Genomic DNA, 12,500 nt, shown 5'->3' on the forward strand with positions numbered 1-12,500 from the left:
GCTTTAAGGTGCCGTCTTGGGGGCGGTTGGCCTGAGGGCCACACCTAGAGAGGTGACCTTGGGGGGGCCGAGAGGACCCAAGTTGGGAGATGACCAAGGTGCTTGAATGCCACTATGCTAGGGTCATCATATAGGGTGCCGTATGAGTGCGGTTGACCTAAGCATCACGTCCAGAGGGGCGCATCAGTGAGTTGATGCTGCAAGCGTGCAGTTGGTGTGAGGGGTCACGTCCGGTGGGACGCACCAAATGAGTGGCAAAGCGGTGGTCATTCATTCTACTGAGGGTCATTGATCAATGAGGGCACCTCGAGGTCGCAACCTGACAATGATCAAGGGATGAAGCCATGGTATGACCCATATGAATACAACCAAGATAGGTTAGGCGGTTCGAACTACAACAAAGTTGAGCAACAATGGGACCAATCTACACCAACAATGGACGAGTACTGTGCACGGTGCCTCATGTGACGGGACCTCGACCCAATCCTTGAGAGCACCAGTGAGAGACATATGAGGAAATGTCAGCTGTGTGCAACAGGATAGTTGGGTGTGGTCTTGGCATCGATGAGGGCATCGACATAGTAAGTGGGGGAGAGTGTCATGGTCAGGCCTTGGTCCTGCCATGACTGACCCTGAACCGAGCAGCGGTCGAGACCGAGCTGGTGGGAAAGCGGTTCTAAGGAATGAAGGCGTGCATTCGGAGCTTTGGAACATGATGCTAACATGTTGTAGGGGCAATGGGAGCCCCGGGCCGCAAGATACGCGGGGAAGTTCGGGACAGTGGTCGGACACCTTCAAGCCAAGTATCCTGGCGGGTGCCATTAGTGGAAGCAATGTGCGGGCACCTTCGAGTGGGTTGGTGGAGCAGCGAGCAGTATCAAGGAGCAAGGGTGACCAAAGGGAAGGTTACGGGGCCCTGAGTTAGCCGGAGAAAGACCCCGACATGACTGGGCAGAAAAGTGTCCCCGTTTCAGACATTCTTACGGTCACTGGTAGCGTATTGGGAAAATCTCTAACGCTCTTGATAGGGGGATGATTTGGTGTCAGCTCTCCACCACCCCCTTGGCTAGCGGGCAGGCGGGGGCCTGGCTAGTCTGAAGTGAGCTACTCCTAGGCACTCGTGGTGTCTAGGTGGGCGGGCATCGTAGGGTCACGAGCGTGGCACGATGTTTTCTCGGGTAAGGTAAACCCGGGGACGGTTGGGGCCGGCGGGCCTCGTATCGCGCCTTTGCATTGAGACAGGGGGTTAGACGGTAGAATCCGTTATGCCCCTCGGTTTCCCCTCCTCGAGCCGGAAGGATCATGTGATGGTGTTTACGTATGAGGGATGCCATCGAGAAAAAGGGGCGTGCGGACTAGCGGGTAGGCATGCTGCTAGACCCCTGCGGCCAGTCGGGATGGTGTGCTGCCACTGGGGCAGTCCACCCAAGTCCCCTTGCGGGACCAGCATGATGTAGGGTGTCAATCATGCGTGCGGGCAGTCGATACTGTTGCTAAGGGCCTGAGCCCTAAGAACCGAGTCTCGTGGGACGAAATGAGCCTAGAGGCTCCGAGCTGGGCTGTTGACCAGCTTAGGTGGGGTGCTGGCGTAAACTCAATATAGGAGCCTGCGAATGATGCGGGCGGGCATGATGTTGGGTTCGCACCATGTCAAGAGGCTTCAAGGCCATGAGAACTGGGACTATGCATCCCTATGAGCATTCGAGGATCGTGGACTGGAATAGGGTTGTCCGCGACGAAAAATGGGCACGATAGAAGGCTGACCTTGACTAGGATTAGTCTTGGTGCCACACGGACGCGTGGTTTCAATAGGAGGAACGCGCGGACCGTGACACCGGGGATCGATCGGGTGCTAGGTGGGTTTAGGCACATCTTCAAATTTCTGCCGTGCCAATGCCATTTTTATGGCTTGTAAATTCATACAATGGTCCCCTAAGCCTTCACGTGAAGTTTCGTTGCAAGATGACTCGTTTTCTATTTTTCACGATTTTCGAAACTTTTTGCGGTTCGGGATTTTTTAGAATTTTTTCAGAAGGAGTTCTGGCCCCAAATTTTGTGGACGTGATCCTTCTATTTTTGTTGGCATGCACAAAAAAATTCAGCTAAAAACTCGAACCGGAGAAGATTTCGTGACCGTTTGAAAAAAGTGTCCCCATTTCAGACACTTTAACGGCTACTGGCAGCAAACCTGTAAAATCTCAAACGCTCTTTAAGGGGGTGTGAGTTCTCAGAGGTTTGATGAGGGATAGGGGGCCAACACAAGGGCCAAGTACCAGCACCCATCGCACGTCATGTGCGCACACCCCCCCGGCCCCCCTCCCAATCGCCGGAACCCCAATGCCGCCGGTCAGGTTCTCCGGCGGTACTCCGGCGGTACTCCGGCGATGCTCCGGCGATGCTGTCCCGAGTGAAAAAAATGCGGCACCAGCACATGCTGGAGCCAAGCATGGGCACCGTGGCTCAAAATCGAACTCCGGCCAAGGCCTCGACCATCAATGGCACATGATGACGCATGGTGATGGCACATGCATCGACCATCATCGGCATAGGCTGCCCTTCGGTACGGGCACCTGCCTCGACCGCCATCGGCACAAGCTGGGCCCTGGTGTGGGTTGTTGCCTCGATCACCAGCGGCACATGCTGAGCCTTGGTGCGGGCGGTTGCCTCGAGCACCATCGGCAGACCCTGGGCCCTGGTGCGGCCGGTTGCCCCGATAACCATCGGCACACGCTGGGCCCTGGAGCGGCCGGTTGCCTCGATCACCATCGGCAAAAGCTGGGCCCTGGTGCGGGCGCTTGCCTCGACCACCATCGGCACACGCTGGGCACTGGTGCGGGCGCTTGCCTCGACCACCATCGGCACACGCTGGGCCCTGGTGCGGGCGCCTGCCTCGATCACCATCGGCACACGCTGGGCCCTGGTGCGGGCGGTTGCCCCCAGCACCATCGGCACACGTTGGGCCCTGGTGCGGGCGCTTGCCTCGACCACCATCGGCACACGCTGGGCCCTGGTGCGACAGGTTGCCTCGACCACCATCGGCACACGCTGGGCCCTGGTGCGGGCGCTTGCCTCGACCACCATCGGCACACGCTCGGCCCTGGTGCGGTCGGTTGCCTCGAGCACCATCGGCACACGCTGGGCCCTGGTGCGGGCGGTTGCCTCGACCACCATCGGCACACGCTGGGCCCTGGTGCGGGCGCTTGCCTCGACCACCATCGACACACGCTGGGCCCTGGTGCGGCCGGTTGCCTCGAGCACCATCGGCACACGCTGGGCCCTGGTGCGGTCGGTTGCCTCGACCACCATCGGCACACGCTGGGCCCTGGTGCGGGCGCTTGCCTCGACCACCATCGGCACACGCTGGGCCCTGGTGCGGCAGGTTGCCTCGACCACCATCGGCACACGCTGGGCCCTGGTGCGGCAGGTTGCCTCGAGCACCATCGGCACACGCTGGGCCCTGGTGCGGTCGGTTGCCTCGAACACCATCGGCACACGCTGGGCCCTGGTGCGGCAGCTTGCCTCGACCACCATCGGCACACGCTGGGCCCTGGTGCGGCCGGTTGCCTCGAGCACCATCGGCACACGCTCGGCCCTGGTGCGGCAGGTTGCCTCGACCACCATCGGCAGCCTCGACCACCATCGGCACACGCTGGGCCCTGGTGCGGGCGCTTGCCTCGACCACCATCGGCACACGCTCCGCCCTGGTGCGGTCGGTTGCCTCGAGCACCATCGGCACACGCTGGGCCCTGGTGCGGCAGGTTGCCTCGACCACCATCGGCACACGCTGGGCCCTGGTGCGGGCGCTTGCCTCGACCACCATCGGCACACGCTCCGCCCTGGTGCGGTCGGTTGCCTCGAGCACCATCGGCACACGCTGGGCCCTGGTGCGGCAGGTTGCCTCGACCACCATCGGCACACGCTGGGCCCTGGTGCGGGCGCTTGCCTCGACCACCATCGGCACACGCTGGGCCCTGGTGCGGGCGCTTGCCTCGACCACCATCGGCACACGCTGGGCCCTGGTGCGGCAGGTTGCCTCGACCACCATCGGCACACGCTGGGCCCTGGTGCGGGCGCTTGCCTCGAGCACCATCGGCACACGCTGGGCCCTGGTGCGGTCGGTTGCCTCGAGCACCATCGGCACACGCTGGGCCCTGGTGCGGCAGGTTGCCTCGACCATCATCGGCAGCCTCGACCACCATCGGCACACGCTGGGCCCTGGTGCGGGCGGTTGCCTCGACCACCATCGGCACACGCTGGGCCCTGGTGCGGTCGGTTGCCTCGAGCACCATCGGCACACGCTGGGCCCTGGTGCGGCAGGTTGCCTCGAGCACCATCGGCACACGCTGGGCCCTGGTGCGGCAGGTTGCCTCGACCACCATCGGCACACGCTGGGCCCTGGTGCGGGCGGTTGCCTCGACCACCATCGGCACACGCTGGGCCCTGGTGCGGGCGCTTGCCTCGAGCACCATCCGCACACGCTGGGCCCTGGTGCGGCAGGTTGCCTCGAGCACCATCGGCACACGCTGGGCCCTGGTGCGGCAGGTTGCCTCGAGCACCATCGGCACACGCTGGGCCCTGGTGCGGGAGCTTGCCTCGAGCGCCATCGGCACACGCTGGGCCCTGGTGCGGCAGGTTGCCTCGAGCCCCATCGGCACACGCTGGGCCCTGGTGCGGTCGGTTGCCTCGAGCACCATCGGCACACGCTGGGCGCTGGTGCGGGCGCTTGCCTCGACCAGCATCGGCACACGCTGGGCCCTGGTGCGGCAGGTTGCCTCGATCACCATCGGCACACGCTGGGCCCTGGTGCGACAGGTTGCCTCGAGCACCATCGGCACACTATCGGCCCTGGTGCGGGCGGTTGCCTCGACCACCGTCGGCACACGCTGGGCCCTGGTGCGGGCGCTTGCCTCGAGCACCATCGGCACACGCTGGGCCCTGGTGCGGCAGGTTGCCTCGAGCACCATCGGCACACGCTGGGCCCTGGTGCGGGAGCTTGCCTCGAGCGCCATCGGCACACGCTGGGCCCTGGTGCGGCAGGTTGCCTCGAGCACCATCGGCACACGCTGGGCCCTGGTGCGGTCGGTTGCCTCGAGCACCATCGGCACACGCTGGGCCCTGGTGCGGCAGGTTGCCTCGACCACCATCGGCACACGCTGGGCCCTGGTGCGGGCGCTTGCCTCGACCACCATCGGCACACGCTGGGCCCTGGTGCGGGCGCTTGCCTCGACCACCATCGGCACACGCTGGGCCCTGGTGCGGCAGGTTGCCTCGACCACCATCGGCACACGCTGGGCCCTTGTGCGGGCGCTTGCCTCGAGCACCATCGGCACACGCTGGGCCCTGGTGCGGTCGGTTGCCTCGAGCACCATCGGCACACGCTGGGCCCTGGTGCGGCAGGTTGCCTCGACCATCATCGGCAGCCTCGACCACCATCGGCACACGCTGGGCCCTGGTGCGGGCGGTTGCCTCGACCACCATCGGCACACGCTGGGCCCTGGTGCGGTCGGTTGCCTCGAGCACCATCGGCACACGCTGGGCCCTGGTGCGGCAGGTTGCCTCGAGCACCATCGGCACACGCTGGGCCCTGGTGCGGCAGGTTGCCTCGACCACCATCGGCACACGCTGGGCCCTGGTGCGGGCGGTTGCCTCGACCACCATCGGCACACGCTGGGCCCTGGTGCGGGCGCTTGCCTCGAGCACCATCCGCACACGCTGGGCCCTGGTGCGGCAGGTTGCCTCGAGCACCATCGGCACACGCTGGGCCCTGGTGCGGCAGGTTGCCTCGAGCACCATCGGCACACGCTGGGCCCTGGTGCGGGAGCTTGCCTCGAGCGCCATCGGCACACGCTGGGCCCTGGTGCGGCAGGTTGCCTCGAGCACCATCGGCACACGCTGGGCCCTGGTGCGGTCGGTTGCCTCGAGCACCATCGGCACACGCTGGGCGCTGGTGCGGGCGCTTGCCTCGACCAGCATCGGCACACGCTGGGCCCTGGTGCGGCAGGTTGCCTCGATCACCATCGGCACACGCTGGGCCCTGGTGCGACAGGTTGCCTCGAGCACCATCGGCACACTATCGGCCCTGGTGCGGGCGGTTGCCTCGACCACCGTCGGCACACGCTGGGCCCTGGTGCGGGCGCTTGCCTCGAGCACCATCGGCACACGCTGGGCCCTGGTGCGGGCGGTTGCCTCGAGCACCATCGGCACACGCTGGGCCCTGGTGGGTTTAGGCACATCTTCAAATTTCTGCCGTGCCAATGCCATTTTTATGGCTTGTAAATTCATACAATGGTCCCCTAAGCCTTCACGTGAAGTTTCGTTGGAAGATGACTCGTTTTCTATTTTTCATGATTTTTGAAACTTTTTGCGGTTCGGGATTTTTTAAAATTTTTTTATAAGGATTTTTGGCCCCAAATTTTGTAGGCATGATCCTTATATTTTTGTTGGCATGCACAAAAAAATTCAGCTAAAAACTCGAAGTAGAGAAGATTTTGTGACCGTTTGAAAAAAGTGTCCCCATTTCAGACACTTTAACGGCTACTGGTAGCAAACCTGTAAAATCTCAAATGCTCTTTAAGGGGGTGTGAATTCTCAGAGGTTTGATGAGGGATAGGGGGCCAACACAAGGCCAAGTACCAGCACCCATCGCACATCATGTGCGCACACCCCCCCGGCCCCCCTCCCAATCGCCGGAACCCCAATGCCGCCGGTCAGGTTCTCCGGCGGTACTCCGGCGATGCTCCGGCGATGCTGTCCCGAGTGAAAAAAATGCGGCACCAGCACATGCTGGAGCCAAGCATGGGCACCGTGGCTCAAAATCGAACTTCGGCCAAGGCCTCGACCATCAATGGCACATGATGACGCATGGTGATGGCACATGCATCGACCATCATCGGCATAGGCTGCCCTTCGGTACGGGCACTTGCCTCGACCGCCATCGGCACAAGCTGGGCCCTGGTGTGGGTTGTTGCCTCGATCACAATCGGCACATGCTGAGCCTTGGTGCGGGCGGTTGCCTCGAGCACCATCGGCAGACCCTGGGCCCTGGTGCGGCCGGTTGCCCCGATAACCATCGACACACGCTGGGCCCTGGGGCGGGCGCTTGCCCCCAGCACCATCGGCACACGCTGGGCCCTGGTGCGGGCGCTTGCCTCGACCACCATCGGCACACGCTGGGCACTGGTGCGGGCGCTTGCCTCGACCACCATCGGCACACGCTGGGCCCTGGTGCGGGCGCTTGCCCCCAGCACCATCGGCACACGCTGGGCCCTGGTGCGGGCGGTTGCCCCCAGCACCATCGGCACACGCAGGGCCCTGGTGCGGGCGGTTGCCCCGAACACCATCGGCACAAGTCGGCCCTTGGTGCGGGCTCCTGGCTCGACCACCATCGGCACACGCTGGGCCCTGGTGCGGGCGGTTGCCTCGAACACCATCGGCACACGGCGGCCCTTGGTGCGGCCGGTTGCCTCGACCACCATCGGCACACGCTCGGCCTTGGTGAGGGCGCTTGCCTCGACCACCATCGGCACACGCTGGGCCCTGGTGCGGGCGCTTGCCTCGACCACCATCGGCACACGCTCGGCCCTGGTGCGGGCGCTTGCCTCGACCACCATCGGCACACGCTGGGCCCTGGTGCGGGCGGTTGCCTCGACCACCATCGGCACACGCTCGACCTTGGTGAGGGCGCTTGCCTCGACCACCATCGGCACACGCTCGGTGTCACGGTCCGCGCGTTCCTCCTATTGAAACCACGCGTCCGTGTGGCACCAAGACTAATCCTAGTCAAGGTCAGCCTTCTATCGTGCCCATTTTTCATCGCGGACAACCCTATTCCAGTCCACGATCCTCGAATGCTCATAGGGATGCATAGTCCCAGTTCTCATGGCCTTGAAGCCTCTTGACATGGTGCGAACCCAACATCATGCCCGCCCGCATCATTCGCAGGCTCCTATATTGAGTTTACGCCAGCACCCCACCTAAGCTGGTCAACAGCCCAGCTCGGAGCCTCTAGGCTCATTTCGTCCCACGAGACTCGGTTCTTAGGGCTCAGGCCCTTAGCAACAGTATCGACTGCCCGCACGCATGATTGACACCCTACATCATGCTGGTCCCGCAAGGGGACTTGGGTGGACTGCCCCAGTGGCAGCACACCATCCCGACTGGCCGCAGGGGTCTAGCAGCATGCCTACCCGCTAGTCCGCACGCCCCTTTTCTCGATGGCATCCCTCATACGTAAACACCATCACATGATCCTTCCGGCTCGAGGAGGGGAAACCGAGGGGCATAACGGATTCTACCGTCTAACCCCCTGTCTCAATGCAAAGGCGCGATACGAGGCCCGCCGGTCCCAACCGTCCCCGGGTTTACCTTACCCGAGAAAACATCGTGCCACGCTCGTGACCCTACGATGCCCGCCCACCTAGACACCACGAGTGCCTAGGAGTAGCTCACTTCAGACTAGCCAGGCCCCCGCCTGCCCGCTAGCCAAGGGGGTGGTGGAGAGCTGACACCAAATCATCCCCCTATAAAGAGCGTTAGAGATTTTCCCAATACGCTACCAGTGACCGTAAGAATGTCTGAAACGGGGACACTTTTCTGCCCAGTCATGTCGGGGTCTTTCTCCGGCTAACTCAGGGCCCCGTAACCTTCCCTTTGGTCACCCTTGCTCCTTGATACTGCTCGCTGCTCCACCAACCCACTCGAAGGTGCCCGCACATTGCTTCCACTAATGGCACCCGCCAGGATACTTGGCTTGAAGGTGTCCGACCACTGTCCCGAACTTCCCCGCGTATCTTGCGGCCCGGGGCTCCCATTGCCCCTACAACATGTTAGCATCATGTTCCAAAGCTCCGAATGCACGCCTTCATTCCTTAGAACCGCTTTCCCACCAGCTCGGTCTCGACCGCTGCTCGGTTCAGGGTCAGTCATGGCAGGACCAAGGCCTGACCATGACACTCTCCCCCACTTACTATGTCGATGCCCTCATCGACGCCAAGACCACACCCAACTATCCTGTTGCACACAGCTGACATTTCCTCATATGTCTCTCACTGGTGCTCTCAAGGATTGGGTCGAGGTCCCGTCACATGAGGCACCGTGCACAGTACTCGTCCATTGTTGGTGTAGATTGGTCCCATTGTTGCTCAACTTTGTTGTAGTTCGAACCGCCTAACCTATCTTGGTTGTATTCATATGGGTCATACCATGGCTTCATCCCTTGATCATTGTCAGGTTGCGACCTCGAGGTGCCCTCATTGATCAATGACCCTCAGTAGAATGAATGACCACCGCTTTGCCACTCATTTGGTGCGTCCCACCGGACGTGACCCCTCACACCAACTGCACGCTTGCAGCATCAACTCACTGATGCGCCCCTCTGGACGTGATGCTTAGGTCAACCGCACTCATACGGCACCCTATATGATGACCCTAGCATAGTGGCATTCAAGCACCTTGGTCATCTCCCAACTTGGGTCCTCTCGGCCCCCCCAAGGTCACCTCTCTAGGTGTGGCCCTCAGGCCAACCGCCCCCAAGACGGCACCTTAAAGCGTGCTAATTCAGTCTTTGCCCCCGGCTTGAACACTATGCTCCATCGCCCAAGCTCCTTTATCTTGGCTCAGTCTCGGGGGGGGGAATTGATAGGTCTCCCCCACTTTTACTGGAAACTCGGCACAGCATTATGCGCAACCCTGTCTCCTCTATGGTTCTATTGCTCGATAGTTTTGATTCCAGCCCAGTTCCTAGGGCGTCCCAAAATCCGCTTATACTCGGAGAGCCACTGATCTACCAGCACTTCTAGCCCACTGATTTGTTTGACTCGGGGATTCACCCGCTCGATCCTCAAGGTCCACTGACTTGCACGACTGAGGCCTTGTCAACTGGCCGTTTTCCCTTTCTTGTTCCACTGGAAAACATCCTGTCGTGGCCCACTGACCACCACTACTCGTGAAGCCTTCCCTTTCGGCCAATACTAGTTCAATATCCTGGTTCACACACACACTCTCGTGATCCTCTGACCACAAGAACTCACGGTCCACTGACCAACGCAGCTCATGGTCCACTGACCAACGCAGCTCATGGTCCACTGACCATCTCGCTTGTGGCTTCAATCTTCAGCCACTTCATACTCTTCTGTGTAGTAGTCTCATGCTTGGACCCGAATACTTCGGCTTGCACCCCCGCTGGGGCACCTGCACCATACATCAAGTGCACACATTAGTAATTAATCTTGCAACTCGACGCCTCCTGCCCCTCAGGACAAGATTCACTCGGCCCACGTGGCCTGACACAACACCATTTCATGGTGTAAGACCCTTTTCGGATCTCGGTCTCACTACGGTTCCTTTCACCGTAAAGGCATCACATGCCACAACATATGCCAACACCTTTTTCTAGGTGAGGCTAGACTCTGGTGCCCTTTTTCTAGGCGTCCAAGAGTCTACTCGAGAGCCATTTTACATAGGCCCAATATTTCCCATCGCATGCAACGGTGGCCCTTTCCCGAGCCCCCATAGGCACAAAAACTGCATTTGTGTCTCGATAGCTCCATTCGGGCTTGGCACCACCGTAATTTCGCATCACCAGACCCACACATGGGGTCGCGTAACTCTCGCCACTGAGCCAACCTAGGCTCTGATACCAAGTGTCACGGTCCGCGCGTTCCTCCTATTGAAACCACGCGTCCGTGTGGCACCAAGACTAATCCTAGTCAAGGTCAGCCTTCTATCGTGCCCATTTTTCGTCGCGGACAACCCTATTCCAGTCCACGATCCTCGAATGCTCATAGGGATGCATAGTCCCAGTTCTCATGGCCTTGAAGCCTCTTGACATGGTGCGAACCCAACATCATGCCCGCCCGCATCATTCGCAGGCTCCTATATTGAGTTTACGCCAGCACCCCACCTAAGCTGGTCAACAGCCCAGCTCGGAGCCTCTAGGCTCATTTCGTCCCACGAGACTCGGTTCTTAGGGCTCAGGCCCTTAGCAACAGTATCGACTGCCCGCACGCATGATTGACACCCTACATCATGCTGGTCCCGCAAGGGGACTTGGGTGGACTGCCCCAGTGGCAGCACACCATCCCGACTGGCCGCAGGGGTCTAGCAGCATGCCTACCCGCTAGTCCGCACGCCCCTTTTCTCGATGGCATCCCTCATACGTAAACACCATCACATGATCCTTCCGGCTCGAGGAGGGGAAACCGAGGGGCATAACGGATTCTACCGTCTAACCCCCTGTCTCAATGCAAAGGCGCGATACGAGGCCCGCCGGTCCCAACCGTCCCCGGGTTTACCTTACCCGAGAAAACATCGTGCCACGCTCGTGACCCTACGATGCCCGCCCACCTAGACACCACGAGTGCCTAGGAGTAGCTCACTTCAGACTAGCCAGGCCCCCGCCTGCCCGCTAGCCAAGGGGGTGGTGGAGAGCTGACACCAAATCATCCCCCTATAAAGAGCGTTAGAGATTTTCCCAATACGCTACCAGTGACCGTAAGAATGTCTGAAACGGGGACACTTTTCTGCCCAGTCATGTCGGGGTCTTTCTCCGGCTAACTCAGGGCCCCGTAACCTTCCCTTTGGTCACCCTTGCTCCTTGATACTGCTCGCTGCTCCACCAACCCACTCGAAGGTGCCCGCACATTGCTTCCACTAATGGCACCCGCCAGGATACTTGGCTTGAAGGTGTCCGACCACTGTCCCGAACTTCCCCGCGTATCTTGCGGCCCGGGGCTCCCATTGCCCCTACAACATGTTAGCATCATGTTCCAAAGCTCCGAATGCACGCCTTCATTCCTTAGAACCGCTTTCCCACCAGCTCGGTCTCGACCGCTGCTCGGTTCAGGGTCAGTCATGGCAGGACCAAGGCCTGACCATGACACTCGGCCTTGGTGCGGGCGGTTGCCTCGACCACCATCGGCACACGCTGGGCCCTGGTGCTGGCGGTTGCCTCGACCACCATCGGCACACGCTGGGCCCTGGTGCGGGCGGTTGCCTCGAACACCATCGGCACAAGCCGGCCCTTGGTGCGGGCGGTTGCCTCGAGCACCATCGGCACACGCTGGGCCCTGGTGCGGGCGGTTGCCTCGACCACCATCGGCACACGCTGGGCCCTGGTGCGGACGGTTGCCTCGAGCACCATGGGCACACGCTGGCCCTTGGTGCGGGCTCTTGCCTCGACCACCATCAGCAGAAGATGGCCCCTACGTCGAACACCATCGATACATGCCGGGCCTTGGTGTGGGCACATGCCTCGAGCTGGTGCGGGCGGTTGCCTCGACCACCATCGGCTCACGTTGGCCCTTGTTGCGGGCACATGCCTCGACCACCATCGGCACCTGCGCACCCTCGGTGTGGGATTTGCTTGTTTGGAAAAAGTGTCCCCGTTTCAGACATTTTAACGTCTACTGGTAGCATATCTGTAAAATCTCTAATGCTCTTTAGGGGGTGGTGGTCCGGCACCCCCTCTCCCCCCCCCCACGGGGGGAGTAGGTGTGCGCGAT

The sequence above is a fragment of the Durio zibethinus genome, unplaced genomic scaffold, assembly GCF_047325235.1.
Source record: "Durio zibethinus cultivar Kanyao isolate XHJ-2024 unplaced genomic scaffold, ASM4732523v1 HiC_scaffold_387, whole genome shotgun sequence".
NCBI classification, from domain to species: domain Eukaryota; kingdom Viridiplantae; phylum Streptophyta; class Magnoliopsida; order Malvales; family Malvaceae; genus Durio; species Durio zibethinus.